Raw genomic sequence first — 13,980 nt, forward strand, 5'->3', positions numbered from 1 at the left:
ACTTCACTTTCCTTCGTTTTTCCCCCTTTTTTTCTTGTTTTTGTTTTTTTTTTTGTGTTTTTTTAATATTCGCCCGGGGGGTAGGGGCACTCGACTAAAAAAAGTGGTATGGGTGTGCCGCTGGCGAGACAAAAAACGGGGGCCTAGGAGCGGGCTTGTAAAGAAAGGGGGGGGGGGTCCTCGGAACGGGCTTTGGAACTACAAATGTTTGTGAAAACGGGGGTCCTTGGAAAGGGTCGCCCGCGTGTGCATTCCAATGGAACGGACATCCGTGCATGCAGCTCGTACGGTGCACGGGCGCCGGTTGCGCTAGCGCAGAGGCGATGGTCGGACAGCACTCCCCGGCCGCTTTTCACCCAAATTGCGGCTCATCGTAACATATCAATGCGAAGGAACCGCGTAACGGAAAATATGCAAAGCTTTGGAGCGGATATTTTTCTTCTTTTTCTCAATAAGGAGAAAATGCTATGCTTTGGAGCGGCTTTCTTTGTTCTTTTTCTCAATAAGACAAAAATGCTATGCATTGGAACGGAAATTTGAGTGTAAAGATGGGGGTCCCCTCCGCGGCACATACCCACTATGCATTATTTACTGAGTGCCCCCCCCCCCCCCCCCGGGAGTATTCGTCATGTATTTTTATCCTTTTTGAGGACTTATGTTCTCTCTCTCTCTCATTTCAATTATTTTTACTACCTTTTAATAATCACAATGGTGATATGTGTGTGTATTCACTTTGGCCCAACCATATCTTGTCCAATGCCATCATCGTCCAACTTCATTTGTGATCCGTTACCAGAAAAGACAGTTTCGTCACCACATCCATTCCCGGTCCTAAAAGTAATCGTCGTCTTTCAGATACTCGGGAGTAAAAATAAATAAACGCCCCAAAAGAGGTACGTTTGGAAATCGTCTGCAGACACAGACCCTAATTGAAAGTTTGATCAGCAAGTGTGTCTCCACGCAAAGACTAGCACATTCAAGGGCCTCCAGTACACAAGGAATGAGTAGGCCGCAAATTCAGACCCTTAATTCGAGTGAAGGGTTTGCGCAGCAGACTATTTTGGAAACGCGACCAGCTCTGATTTTACGACCTTCAAGCAAAGCAATTGCGACACTGAACACGATTGAATTTTGAACCGTCTTTTGATTTTCTCTCGCAGTGGACACCTACACACAATCAGAATTGTCATTTCTTGTGATTGATCGAACTGCGCAGTATAGTCATAGTGTTGTGTTGTCCCGGGGGGGGGGCACTTCCATTCACGAGTGGATACCATGCGTGACCATGGGGTCTAGAAAAGCACCCTAAACACGTAATTTCCATATTCTGAAATTGCACCCGTTAACAAGTATTGGCCTGTGAAACCCTACCCCTCGGGGGGGGGGGCACTCGATCAAAAAAGTGGTGGGGGTGTGCCGCGGGCGAGACAAAAAACGGGGGCCTTGGAGCGGGCTTATTGTAAAAAGGAGGGTCCTCGGAACGGGCTTCGGAACGACAAATGTTTGTGAAAACGGGGGTCCTTGGAACGGATCGCCAGCGTGTGAGCGCGTATGCATCCCTACGGAACGGTCATGCGTGCATGATGCAGCTAGCGCGGCCTCCGCCGGGGAGCTCTGCGGCCGCTTTTCACCAAAATTGCAGCTCATTCAACGCGATCGGAGCGGCGTAACGAAAAATATGCGAAGCTTTGGAGCGGATTTCTCTCTTCTTTTTTCTCGATAAGAAGAAAATGCTATGCCTTGGAGCGGCTTTCTTTGTTCTTTTTCTCAACAAGGCAAAAATGCTATGCCTTGGAACGGAAATTTGAGTGTAAAAATGGGGTCCCCTCCGCGGCACATACCCACTATGCATTATATACTGAGTGCCCCCCCCCCCCGGGCCCTACCCTTAACAAGTATTGGAAACTAAACGATACTCTTGGCAAATATTCCCTGAAATGAACCCCTAAACAAGTACAGGAATGTTTTATTGTTGGTCTTTTCGGTCGTCGGCTTTAGCCTTTTTGGTTTAGTACGACCCACCTTCTACACCTCGCGCAAATTGGACTCTAAACACGAAGTGTTGAGGCAAAAGGGACATCCTTTATAAAATATTTTAATATTGTTTTATCATCCCCGCAAATTCGACCCTAAACACGTAAGTTTCTTAGCGAAATAGATACCCTTTTTTCATTATTTTTGTGTTTTTGACACCCTTATCACGTTACATACTCCTCTGTACGATTATTTGGACAGTGGATAATGCAGGCAGACTGGTCTGAGCTGGAAGAGTCCGCAAATACGGATATGAAAGCTGATTGATTCCAAGAAATCCTCACAGCTCAGTACAGATTACACTTTGAGCGAATCTCTATCGTCTGTCGACCGAATGACAAAGAGTGGATGAACAACTATATCAGAAGGTTGATAAGGACTCGTGATGCACACTATCGACGAGGTGATGTTAGTGCTTACAAACACATCCGAAACCGCGTTCAGCGAGAGATTTTCCGCTCCAAGAAGAATTTCTATGCCAGAAAAATTCAACAGTTAAAACAGACTGAACCTGGCAAATGGCACCAGCAGATAAGGAATCTAACTGGAATGCGCAAACCATCACTTCTGATACAGAACAGAGATAAACTTCCAGCAGAGGTTGCACATTAACTGAACTGCCATTTTGCTAAAGTCTGCAATCAACTTCCCTCTCTAGATTTGGCTGCCTTACCGAAGTACCTTCCCGGACCAAGTCCTCCTACTATAGAGAGGGAGGAAGTCTACAAACGTCTTAGGAAGTTGAATTCCTCAAAGGCTGGACATCCCAATGATGTCCCCATCCGGCTCTTAAAGGAGTTTGCTTATGAACTGTCACTTCCCTTGACCATCATCTTCAATAACTGTCTTACGGATGGTCATTTCCCAAGCAGCTGGAAAACTGCATCGATATGTCCTGTTCCGAAGACATCACCAGTCAAAGAGTACAATCAGCTTCGGCCAATCTCGATCACATCGATCATAGCACGTGTCTTTGAAGGTTTCCTGGCAGAGTGGATGATGGCTGATATAAAGAAACAAATTGATCCGAATCAGTTTGGCAACATGAAAGGCAGCTCTGTTTCTCATTACCTAGTCAGTCTACTTGATGATCTTCAGAAAGGCCTAGATAAGCCAAGTCACCATGCCACGATGTGTACAATTGACTTTATGAAGGCATTTGATCTTATCGACCATACAAAGGCTCTACAAAAGCTTATTCTAATGGGTGTCAGCCCGGCCATAATCCCAGTGATAGCTAGCTTTCTCACGCAACGTACGCAGACAACTCGATATTGCAGTGTGTCATCTTCGCAGAAAGAGCTATAATGTGGGGTTCCTCAAGGAACCAAACTCGGCCCGGTGATGTTCCTCGTAATGATCAATGATGCCGCGGAGACAACCACAAAGAGATGGAAATATGTTGATGACCTAACGATTGCTGAGGTTATCCATAAATCCGAGTCAAGTCATCTGCAATCTCATGTGGATGCTCTGTCTGCCTGGAGTGAGCTGAATTCGATGAAACCGAAAGCTGAGAAATGCAAGGTGATGCATGTAAGTTTCCAGCGTAATGTTTCACCTCCACCAGTGATCACTATCGTAAATCAAGTTTTGGAGACTGTTATGTCTCTCCGCTTACTTGGAGTTGTTCTACAATCAAACCTGAAGTGGGATCAGCAAGTGGAACAGCTCATCAAACGTGCTTCGAAACGTCTGTATATCTTGTGCAAGCTGAAAAGGAATGGAGTTCCAGCAATTGATCTTGTTTTCATATACACAATGTATATCAGGCCATTGATGGAATATTGTGCACCAGTTTGGAGCAGTAGTTTGACAACTCAGCAATCAGACAGTATAGAGCGGGTACAACGTAGGGCTCTCAGGATGATATCGTACCCTGACCAACATCATTATGATGAACTCCTGAGCAGATTTAACATTCCTTCCCTTGCCGAGAGAAGAAAAGACCTACTGACCAACTTTGCCAAGTCAATCCTTGTCTCATCGCGACATCGTCATTTGCTACCTGCTGAACGGCAGCATGTCTCGCGAGGTAGACTGAGGAATTCTCATCACTTGGACCTTCCTTATACTAGAACTGAACGATATAGGAAATCAAGTGTACCCTCACTTGTCAAACTGATCAATGCTCAGTTGTAAATGTTTAGCTATGTGAATGATTTTTAATTTATATGCATGTATTAGTTCTCATTATTTGTCAATTTTGATTTTCTTTAGGATTATCATGAATTATTTTATCAGCCTCAATCCCATACCCCAAAGTAATCTCTTTTCCATTCTTAATGGACTTCATATCTCAAAGGTTGTGTTTTTTTTATTTAAATGTTCTATAACCATGATAACTATGATTAATTATGTTGCAATAACTGGATTCTAAATCTTTATTTCATAACTTCATAATATAAATCAAATCTGAATTATTTTTCTGACCTTTTGTTGTATGGTTTAAAGTTTAAAACAGTTTTTCCCCCAATGTTGCAATAACTGGATTCTAAATCTTTATTTCATAACTTCATAATAGAAATCAAATCTGAATTATTTTTCTGACCTTTTTGTTGTATGATTTTAAGTTTAAAACAGTGCTTCCCCAATACACAATTAATTGAATCCCACGATAGTACTATTATGTACTGAAATCTCACGTTTTGATATGCATGACTCAATCAACCGTTTCTCATTTATATGTGATTTTTTTTTAATATATAGATATATATACACACTCTTCAAATGTAAATAATATTCAATGTAAACTTTGCACAATTAGTCTTCAGACTACAGCACTGTATTCTGTTTTATATCTAATAAACCGAATTGAATTGAATTGAATACGTAACGTGCCCTATCGTCAAAAAGACATCCTTTTTACGTATTTTTTTTTTTTGGGGGGGGGGTCGCGCATGGTGTCCACTCGTCAATGTAAGTGCTCCCCCCCCCCCCTCCCGGGTGTGTTGTCTTGGATCGATATTGGACGTTTGCTTTCAACCAGACTTAAGCATGTTAAATGAGACGAGTCGATGCAGGATGTACAGTTCGTATATACATTTATTGATTAAAGATGATTGCTTGATGATAATGACAAATACATGAGTAAGTCTGATGGTGACTATACTCTGAAGATGAATATAATATACATTCTGCAGTCTAAAATAAAAACTCTTCTGTAGCTGCCTAAGCAATTCTCATATCTACATATAAACTCCCATCTGCAATCTGATATGGTTCAGAAGTGAGCTCCTTTTATATTGGTCTGGTACAACCAAACGGGTGTTAGTCAACCTTGGACGCTTGACAATAACAGTCTGTACTTCATAACTCTACTCTGAATGGAGGGGGGGGGGTGATCTCTTAGGGAGAACATGAAATGTAATGAATAAGAAACACATAAAATGTGTGTGCGTCAAAAGTTTAGCTGGAAGAAGAATGAGTAATACTTTCTAATAAAAGTTGGAGCTGGTATACTTCCTGTAGAAGTATCGAGTGAGTATTGATTATGTATTGATATAATGTTGAATATGTGAGATATCATCACATAACAATAGGCCCACTTCACATCATTATCCATTAAAGTGCCAGACACACAAGGAATGACAAATTTTATTATTCGGAAGCACATCAACTCATATAAGAATTCAAGATTCAAGAAGTTTATTTCATTTCCAAAACAAATATAAATCAAATACAAGTACAAATCAAAGTACGAATACAAAATCATTTCAACCTAGCATAATTATATAACAAAAGCTTGTATAAAAAAGCGTATATGGAAACGAGGGGATCCACTAAAAAAGCATTGCTTGTAGAGCGTGGATCCCCTATAGCAAGTTGAATAAATAATTTATATTAAGCAATTAAGACAAGACAAAGCAATAAAAACTAAGTAAATATGGAAATTCATTCGACTGTACGAATATACAATATCATAAAATGGGAAAATAAAATGTGATAAATATAATAGGAAAACTATTTTAGAGAAAGAAAGGAAATGATAGCAAAAAATGGAAATAAGGTGACAGAAATACGGGACATGTATTATCAAAGACACACACACATACAGACACGCGAACAAAAGAAAAAATATATAGTGACATATTAGAGGATGGAGGAGAGAGAGAGAGAGAGAGTGGGGAAGAGAACAAGGTTTGAACATGGATCAACGAGAGCACTAGCATGAAAACACAGATTTGGGATTGATACCCGAGTGATAAAGGAAAATTTAGTGTTAGTGACAAGATGGATACAAGATAATCAGGACCTACAAACAAATCAACTTCGTTTGTAGGATAGTAACAAAAATACTTTTAATTTTCTCTTAAAGGAGTTAATGGAGGGGGCCTGTTGAATATCATTGTGGAGAAAGTTCCAGAATTTGGGGGCTGTAAAAATGAAAGTACTTTGAGCAAAAATAGTTCTTAGCAGTGGCAGATGAAAGTGATCGCCATGTCTGGTACTGGTAGGATATGTATGATAACTATCATTTGAAGAAACATATCGTGGAATAAGGAGGGAATCATGTCGTTTTTGTAGTTGTACATAAACTGTCCTAGTTGAAATAAATACAAGTCTTGGATTTTAAACAAATTATATTCGAGGAATAGCGGGTCAGTGTGAGAACGGGGATGTGAAAATGAAATGATACGAAGAGCTTTCTATTGTAGTAGTAATATTCTGTTAAGTAAATTTTGGTGTGTATTGCCCCAGACCAGGATTCCGTAGTTGAGATATGGTAATATAAGAGAATAATATAGAGTTAGTAGAGAGGTAACAGGAATAAATGTGTTTAACCTATTTATGATGCCTATGTTACGAGAGATGGTTTTGCAAATATTGTCAATGTGTCATTTTCAGGAGAGTTTGTTATCTACATGGACACCCAGGAATTTGATTGACGAGACACTTTCCAGCTGAATATCTTCAATACATATATCAAGAGGCAACGAATCTATAGTATTACTGAATACCATGTATTTGTTTTTTTGAAGATTGATTGATAATTTGTTAGCTCTAATCCAACTCAAAACTTTAGTTAATTCACAATTTATTATTTCAGCAAGTGTAAGCGGATTCTTGTGAGAAAAAAAATAAGTTTGTGTCATCAGCAAAAATAATGAAAGATAGAATACTGGATGCTCTGCTAAAGTCATTTATATACAAAATAAAGAGGAGTGGTCCCAGGATACTTCCTTGCGGCACACCACAGCTAATATTGCACATATTTGAGGGGTGATCATTGAAAGAAACAAAATGTTTTCTGTTGGAAAGGTAATTCCTAAACCAATTCAAGGCCTTCCCACAAATACCATAATGCGAAAGTTTATGAAGTACAATGTCGTGGTTTATTGTATCGAAGGGCTTGGAGAAGTCCAGAAAGACTGATCGACTGCATGAGTAACTTTTTTCAACAAAAGATAATAATGTATGAACTGTACTATGCTTTTCTCTAAAACCAAATTGGAAATTAGAGAAAATGTTATTATCACAACAAAATTTGATTGTTCTGTTATATATTATTTTTTCCAAAATTTTACCAAAACACGGTAAGAGAGATATTGGCCGATAATTGTTAATGTTTGATTTATCGCCTTTCTTTCTTAAAAATTGGAATAACTTTTTGCAATTTTCAGGGAATTGGGGACTTGTCCATTAATTAAAGACATATTGAAGATGTAAGCGAGTGGTTCTGCAATATACGGAATGATAGTTTTAAGTATTAGATTATTGATGTCATCATAGCCAGAACTTCTTTTATTATCAAGGTTTGAGACAAAATCAGTAATTTCATGAGGGGAAGTAGGGGATAAAAATATTGAGTTCGGATTGGATGGGGCAGGAAATTCGGCAAAATGTTTGTTTGAGGGCGCTATTTTCTTAGCGAGGTTATTTCCGATTGATGAAAAAAGGTCATTAAATATATTAGCAATGGTAAGAGGCTGTTGAATAATCTCATTGTTAGATCTAATTTCCGTTATAATGTCTTTATTTTCTGAGACATTCATAGCTTGCTTTGAAATTTTCCAGGTGTTTCGCATATCATGTTTATGTAATTGTAGCTTATTTTCAAAGTATTTTTCTTTTCAATACGAATAATTTTAGTTAAAGTGTTTTTATAGGATGTGTATTTTGCTCTGTTTTTCTGCGTTCCTTTTGATTTATATTTATAATACAGATTATTTTCCGATTTATTGACAGAAGTATGGATTTTGATATCCATGGTAATCAAGGGGACTTTTTGTAATTCATCTTATTGTTTCTCTGTTTTGGAAACTGAATGTCAAGTTGGCCTGAAAGCAAATCACAGAATTTGTCGTAACAAGAGTTGATGTCTTCTATATCATAAACACAGGACCAGTCGATATTTTCAAGACTAGCACTTAAACGGGTTAAATTATTTGTATTAATAATACGCCTTAAGGAACCGACACCTTGCCGAATGTTTGATTGTGATATTTTGTAAGATGTCATGATTGGATAATGATCAGATAATATCGGACAAGATTATAAATGAAACAGGATGGGGGATGGTATTAGAGAAAATATTGTCAATGAGTGTAGCAGATAAATTTGCGACACGAGTTGGTTTGGAGACAAGTGGTAGGAATGAGGCCGCTAAAACTAGTTTCAACATGTTCTTGCGCAATATTATTGTTTGTAGTTTTTAGTATATTTATATTGAAACCTCCCATGATAAAACAGTCTTTATTGGTAAAGATAGAGCATCGCAACAAGTCTGACAAATGTGAAATAAATTCATTTGCATTAGAATTGGGAGGTCGATAAACGACACCTGCAATGAGATTCCTGGCGCCGGTGACTTCAATTTCTATAAAAAGAGATTCAATAAAGTCATTGACAATTGAAATATTTTCGTGGACAGAGTGACGAAAACTATTATGAATGTATAGATCAACGCCTCCCCCTTTCCTGCCTTGTCTGTGTTTGTTAATAAAGTTATACTTATTTAAGGAAAATGGAAGGTTGGTGTCCTGCGATAGCCACGTCTCTGTAAGAACTATAACAGACAACGGTTTGGGTGATGGGTTATTCAATATCAATTGCAACTCATCGAAGTGCTTGCTCAAGCTTCTTATATTCAAATGAAGTAGGGAGAATGTATTGGAGTAAAAATTCTTAACAATATCATTAAATTGGAAAACAGTTACGTATTTACAAAGGGAAGTATGTGCCGGGTCATTGTTATGATTGTGATCAAAGTCAAATTGCAGCTCTTCAGCCGATGAACTAATGGCATCAGCAATAAAATTATCATATGTACCTGACGAACTTGTGAGGGTTACATTAGTGGGAGGAGATCTAAACAAATCAAATAAATTAGTCCGTCATCTGTTAGAGTGTTAAAAGCAAAATTTTTGTCCACACTTGCCATTGAGAGCTAGGAAATAAGACCTGTAGAAAAGAATAATTGCCAGTATTGAAGTCACATGACAGAATCCCTGATGAATATTAGACGCAATTATTAGAGAATGTTTCAATGATCATGCATTTGCATAATATTTTCTTTCCGAAACCAAAAGTTCTCGTTTGATATACCCTTCTTAACCGAAGTGCCTACATGCATCACAAATATTAATACAAGAATTTACACAGTTCTTATAACATCGGGGTATTTTTTTCAAACAAAGTTCTTGGGCCAAACGATCCCTTATATTAGCTAACGGTATAGTTATTGATAGATTATTACTGATGAGTGAGGAGTCTTAGGAATGCCCACTTTTATAAAGTTGGTAGAAATTAATTTTCCTATAATGTTGCATTTCAGTCTGTGTTATGTGGTATAAAGCATAGTAATTATTTACATTCATGATTTTTTTTCTTGTTTAGGTGCACCCCCCCCCCCCCTCCATTAGCACTCCCCCGTTACTCTTTATTCGGGTACACTCTGTCTTTATCGTGTCTTATTCGCTCTATCCTTTAGGTTATTTGTCTCTCCATTAATTACCGTACATATTATATTCTTTACCATGTTTACGTTCAAACTAAATAAGGGCATCCCTCAATCATCAAACATTTACTTTTAGGCAAAAGCCAGATAAATATAAATGAACCAGGACCTCTAATAAAGCAGCCTGTTACATATGAGGCCCTAAATAGCAATTAAGAAATACAACAAAATATCACAAAAAATAACATTAAATTAAATTTGTTAAAAAAAATATTAGCATTGGCTAAAGGCCTACACACAATACCCATAAAAAAGGTACATCCTCCGCTTTTATTGTTACTTCATTTTTCCAACTAGATTATATAAGTCAGAGTGGTTTTAGCTAATTTTGCTACGTTTTAAATGAAGTCCCTGATTTAATATTCTAAAATAAAAAGCTTTTTTGTACTTCAATGTTTGATTGACAATTCTGTAATTATTTGACTTTGTATTGCTTTTTTGTATTTTGTTGACGGTAAATAAATAAATCTTAATCTGGTTGACATGTCTCTTTCTATTTTTGCGCACGTCCTTTTTTAAAGAAGTTTTAAAAGATAATGCTCATTCTAGTGGAAACTTTTGTTGACATCCATTCATTCGCCAAGAGAAATTTGGACCAATATTTGAATACACATAATTTTCTTTGGGTATGCCATATTTTGGTAGAGCCTTATAAAAAGAAACCAGGCCATAATAAATTGATTTCAATGGGGCCTATCATGTATTCATCAAGGATGTCAATATGTGTTTTGAATCTATTGTAAAGAGGGGGGGAATCAATTGTTGTACCCCCCCCCCCTTGAAAAGTATGACGTCACGGATCGACGCCAGTGGTATTTATGATGTAATATCAAAGGCCCCCATGTACCGATTCACCAAATTTTGATAGTGGGAGTTTTTCATTATGCTATACAAAAATATGGGATAAAAAATGCTGGCAGGCAAAAAAAATGTTTTGTAACGTCATCACTTTGGTACTCTTTACTTTGTGAAGCATTTTGTTTTTGTCAGTACTTGTGCACCCGACGCGAGAGGGTGAAGGGGATGGCGATATACTGGGCTGTTATTGAGGCTTTGAATCCGACTGCCAATCTTGGCTTTGTATTTTTTCAGAGTCTAATTCCCTCATGTTCGAACCGGTGTATTGGCTCGGTTAGTAAATCGCCCGTCTCTCAACCGGGAGACCAAAAAATACGTAAAAAGATGGGAGTTGGTGCTACCGTGTTTGGCATTCAATATGTAAGGGATGGAGTCGCGTTGATCTGTCGCTGGACAGTGAGTTCCATGACATTCGCTCCGGTGACAATTACTCCGCTTTGACGGAGGTCGAATGACCAATTTCAACCCTTTGTTTAACACTAGACCCTACCCTACACCGAACACCAAACCGAACATAAATTATATTGCAACCCTAAACCTACATCATCTACGCAGGAGCAAATATCATGTCACCGCAAAGGGCTGCCGCAGCCCCACGATCCATCGGGCAAAAATGGCTTCTTTTTTAAAATTTTGGTTCTCAGATTTCTATTCCGGTCAAGAAAATAGGTTTTTTCATTTTCAATTTTCATTTCTTAATAAACAAAAAAGAGAAAATCTTTGAAAAATCGTTGTACATGTAAGCGAGATAAAAAAAAGTCCATGAATTCGACTGGAGGATTTGCTTACTAATTGATGGGCAGATCGATCTGTTGGAAAATAGACATACACCTTAGTGTTTCATGTTCTGTGTAGGCCTTCTCATGAGGCGTAGTCTGACAAATTAAACCATAAGAATGCGATATACAATTTATTCCCTTTTTCCTGCTTTTATTAAAACCAATCTACGTCATGGTGTTAGTAAACTGTACAATCAGAGAGAGCACACACGGAAAATGAACGGGGACATTACCTTAAAATGAGCTTAAAGTGGAAAATTTCTTTTCTTGTAAATAAATATGCACCTGGAATTAATATTAACGGTAAATGGTAAGGCGTTCAATAACACGTCCTATACTGCAGTGTTAAATTACAATGCGGGCGGAAGTTTGTATGTAATATCATTCGAATCTCACATGTATAAAGGAAGTACAACCTTGGGCATATCCGGGTTTAATAGGTGCAATACCAGGAAACACACAAAGTACTACTTCCTCAACCATGATGATTATATCATTTCTTTATTCAAGAAAAGTAGCAAATGAAATACAAATGTAATGTTCAATCGAGTCAACAATTTACATAGAGAATAACTTACAAATTGGCAATTGGACCGGGGTTACGGCTTCAAGATTCAATGGCAGATTTTGCAACTTGTTATACATTTGAAAGAGAGAGACAGATTAAACAAGTGGAATGCCTCTTGCGGTCTTGCCTGCATCACGCGATTCAATATAGCAGCAGCGCTGACTTTGAAAACTACGATAAACTAATTTTTCACAAAAAACACCATTCAGTGATACATGGTTACTCCTATGTTCATGTTTTATGAACTAGACCAATACACTTACAAGGATATGATGGTAATTCAACAAATATCCCCAACATGACCAAAGTTCATTGACCTCAAATGACCTTTGACCTTGGTCATGTGACTCGAATCTCGGACGTAATGTTCAAAGATACTTGATTAATCATATGTCTAAGTTATATGTACTAGACCAATAAAATTTATGACGGTAACTCAACAAATACCGCAAACTCGTTCAAAGTTCATTGACCCTTAATATCATTTGACCTTTAATCATGTGGCCTGAAACTTGCACAGGATGTTCAGTGATACATGATTACTATTATGGTCAGGTTTCATGAATCAGATGCATAAAATTTTAAAGTTATGATGGTATTTCAACAGATACCCCAATTCGGCCAAAGTTCATTGGCCCTAAATGACCTTTGACCTTGGTTATGTGAGCATAAACTAGGGCTGGATGTTCAGTAATACTTGATTGACCTCATGGCCAACTTTTATGAACTAGGTCCATATACTTTTTAAGTTATGCTGTCATTTCATAAACTTAACATTCGGTTAAGATTTGGCGTTGACGCCGCCGCCGTCGTCGGGAAAGCGACACCTATATTCTCACTCTGCTTCGCAGGTGAGACAAAAATGAAGTTATCTGATTGGCTGAGAAAAAGAGTGCGAAAGAAAAGGGGGGATGAAAAGGAAGAGAGAGAGGGAAGGGGGTAGAGGAAGAAATAGAGCATTAGAAATATTGGTAAATTGCCAAATTCGTCTACTGCCAGCTCTTCAACTCACCACGTGGTCTACTTTCATTACATGTATGTCTAATGCCAAACCGTTCATCAACATTCCATGTAACAACCATTTGGTCCAAAAATCATTAAGTCCAATCATTATTTCGTCTATGACCATTTCGTCTAAAAAACCATGCAGTTGGTCTAATATCTATTTTTTCATCCATTTTGAACAATTAACACTTCCATACAGACCAAATGGTATGTTGATTAAATGGCTATTGGACCAACTGGTTATTAGACGAAATGGTGAATATACAAATTGGTAATTAGACCATGTGGATAGTGGACGGACTAGTGGCTGACCAAATTAGTCACTTATATTGAGTTCCGTCCGCCGCAAACAGATAGGATAAGTAGACGCCACATTGACGCAGCCATCCGCAGGGTAGTAAGTAGAAGTAACTCTTCGCAACTTATAAAAATGCATATAGCAGTTCCATTTATTTGAAATCAGGATAAAAGAGCATAGTAGGTTAAATGCCTTGCTCATGGGCAGGCGCCTAACACCACTCGGCCACGGCACCTCCAGTCGTTTTTTTTTATTTTAATAAACCGTGGTTTTTTCCTGTGTCGTTAGAGTGTGAATTTGGCCTCTAGAGCCATCTCTTGGCAAAAGTTTACAGATTTAGCCATTGGGTATTTAAAAATCTAATGGCATAGATAAATTCCTGAAAATGTTCGCCCATTCTCGGCGTTTAAAAAGGCTTTACTTTAAAAAGACATAAAAACACAAATAATCTATTTCATATCAGGCACTCCATAAAAAT

This window comes from Lytechinus variegatus, chromosome 6 (assembly GCF_018143015.1).
Source record: "Lytechinus variegatus isolate NC3 chromosome 6, Lvar_3.0, whole genome shotgun sequence".
Classification (NCBI taxonomy): Eukaryota; Metazoa; Echinodermata; class Echinoidea; order Temnopleuroida; family Toxopneustidae; genus Lytechinus; species Lytechinus variegatus.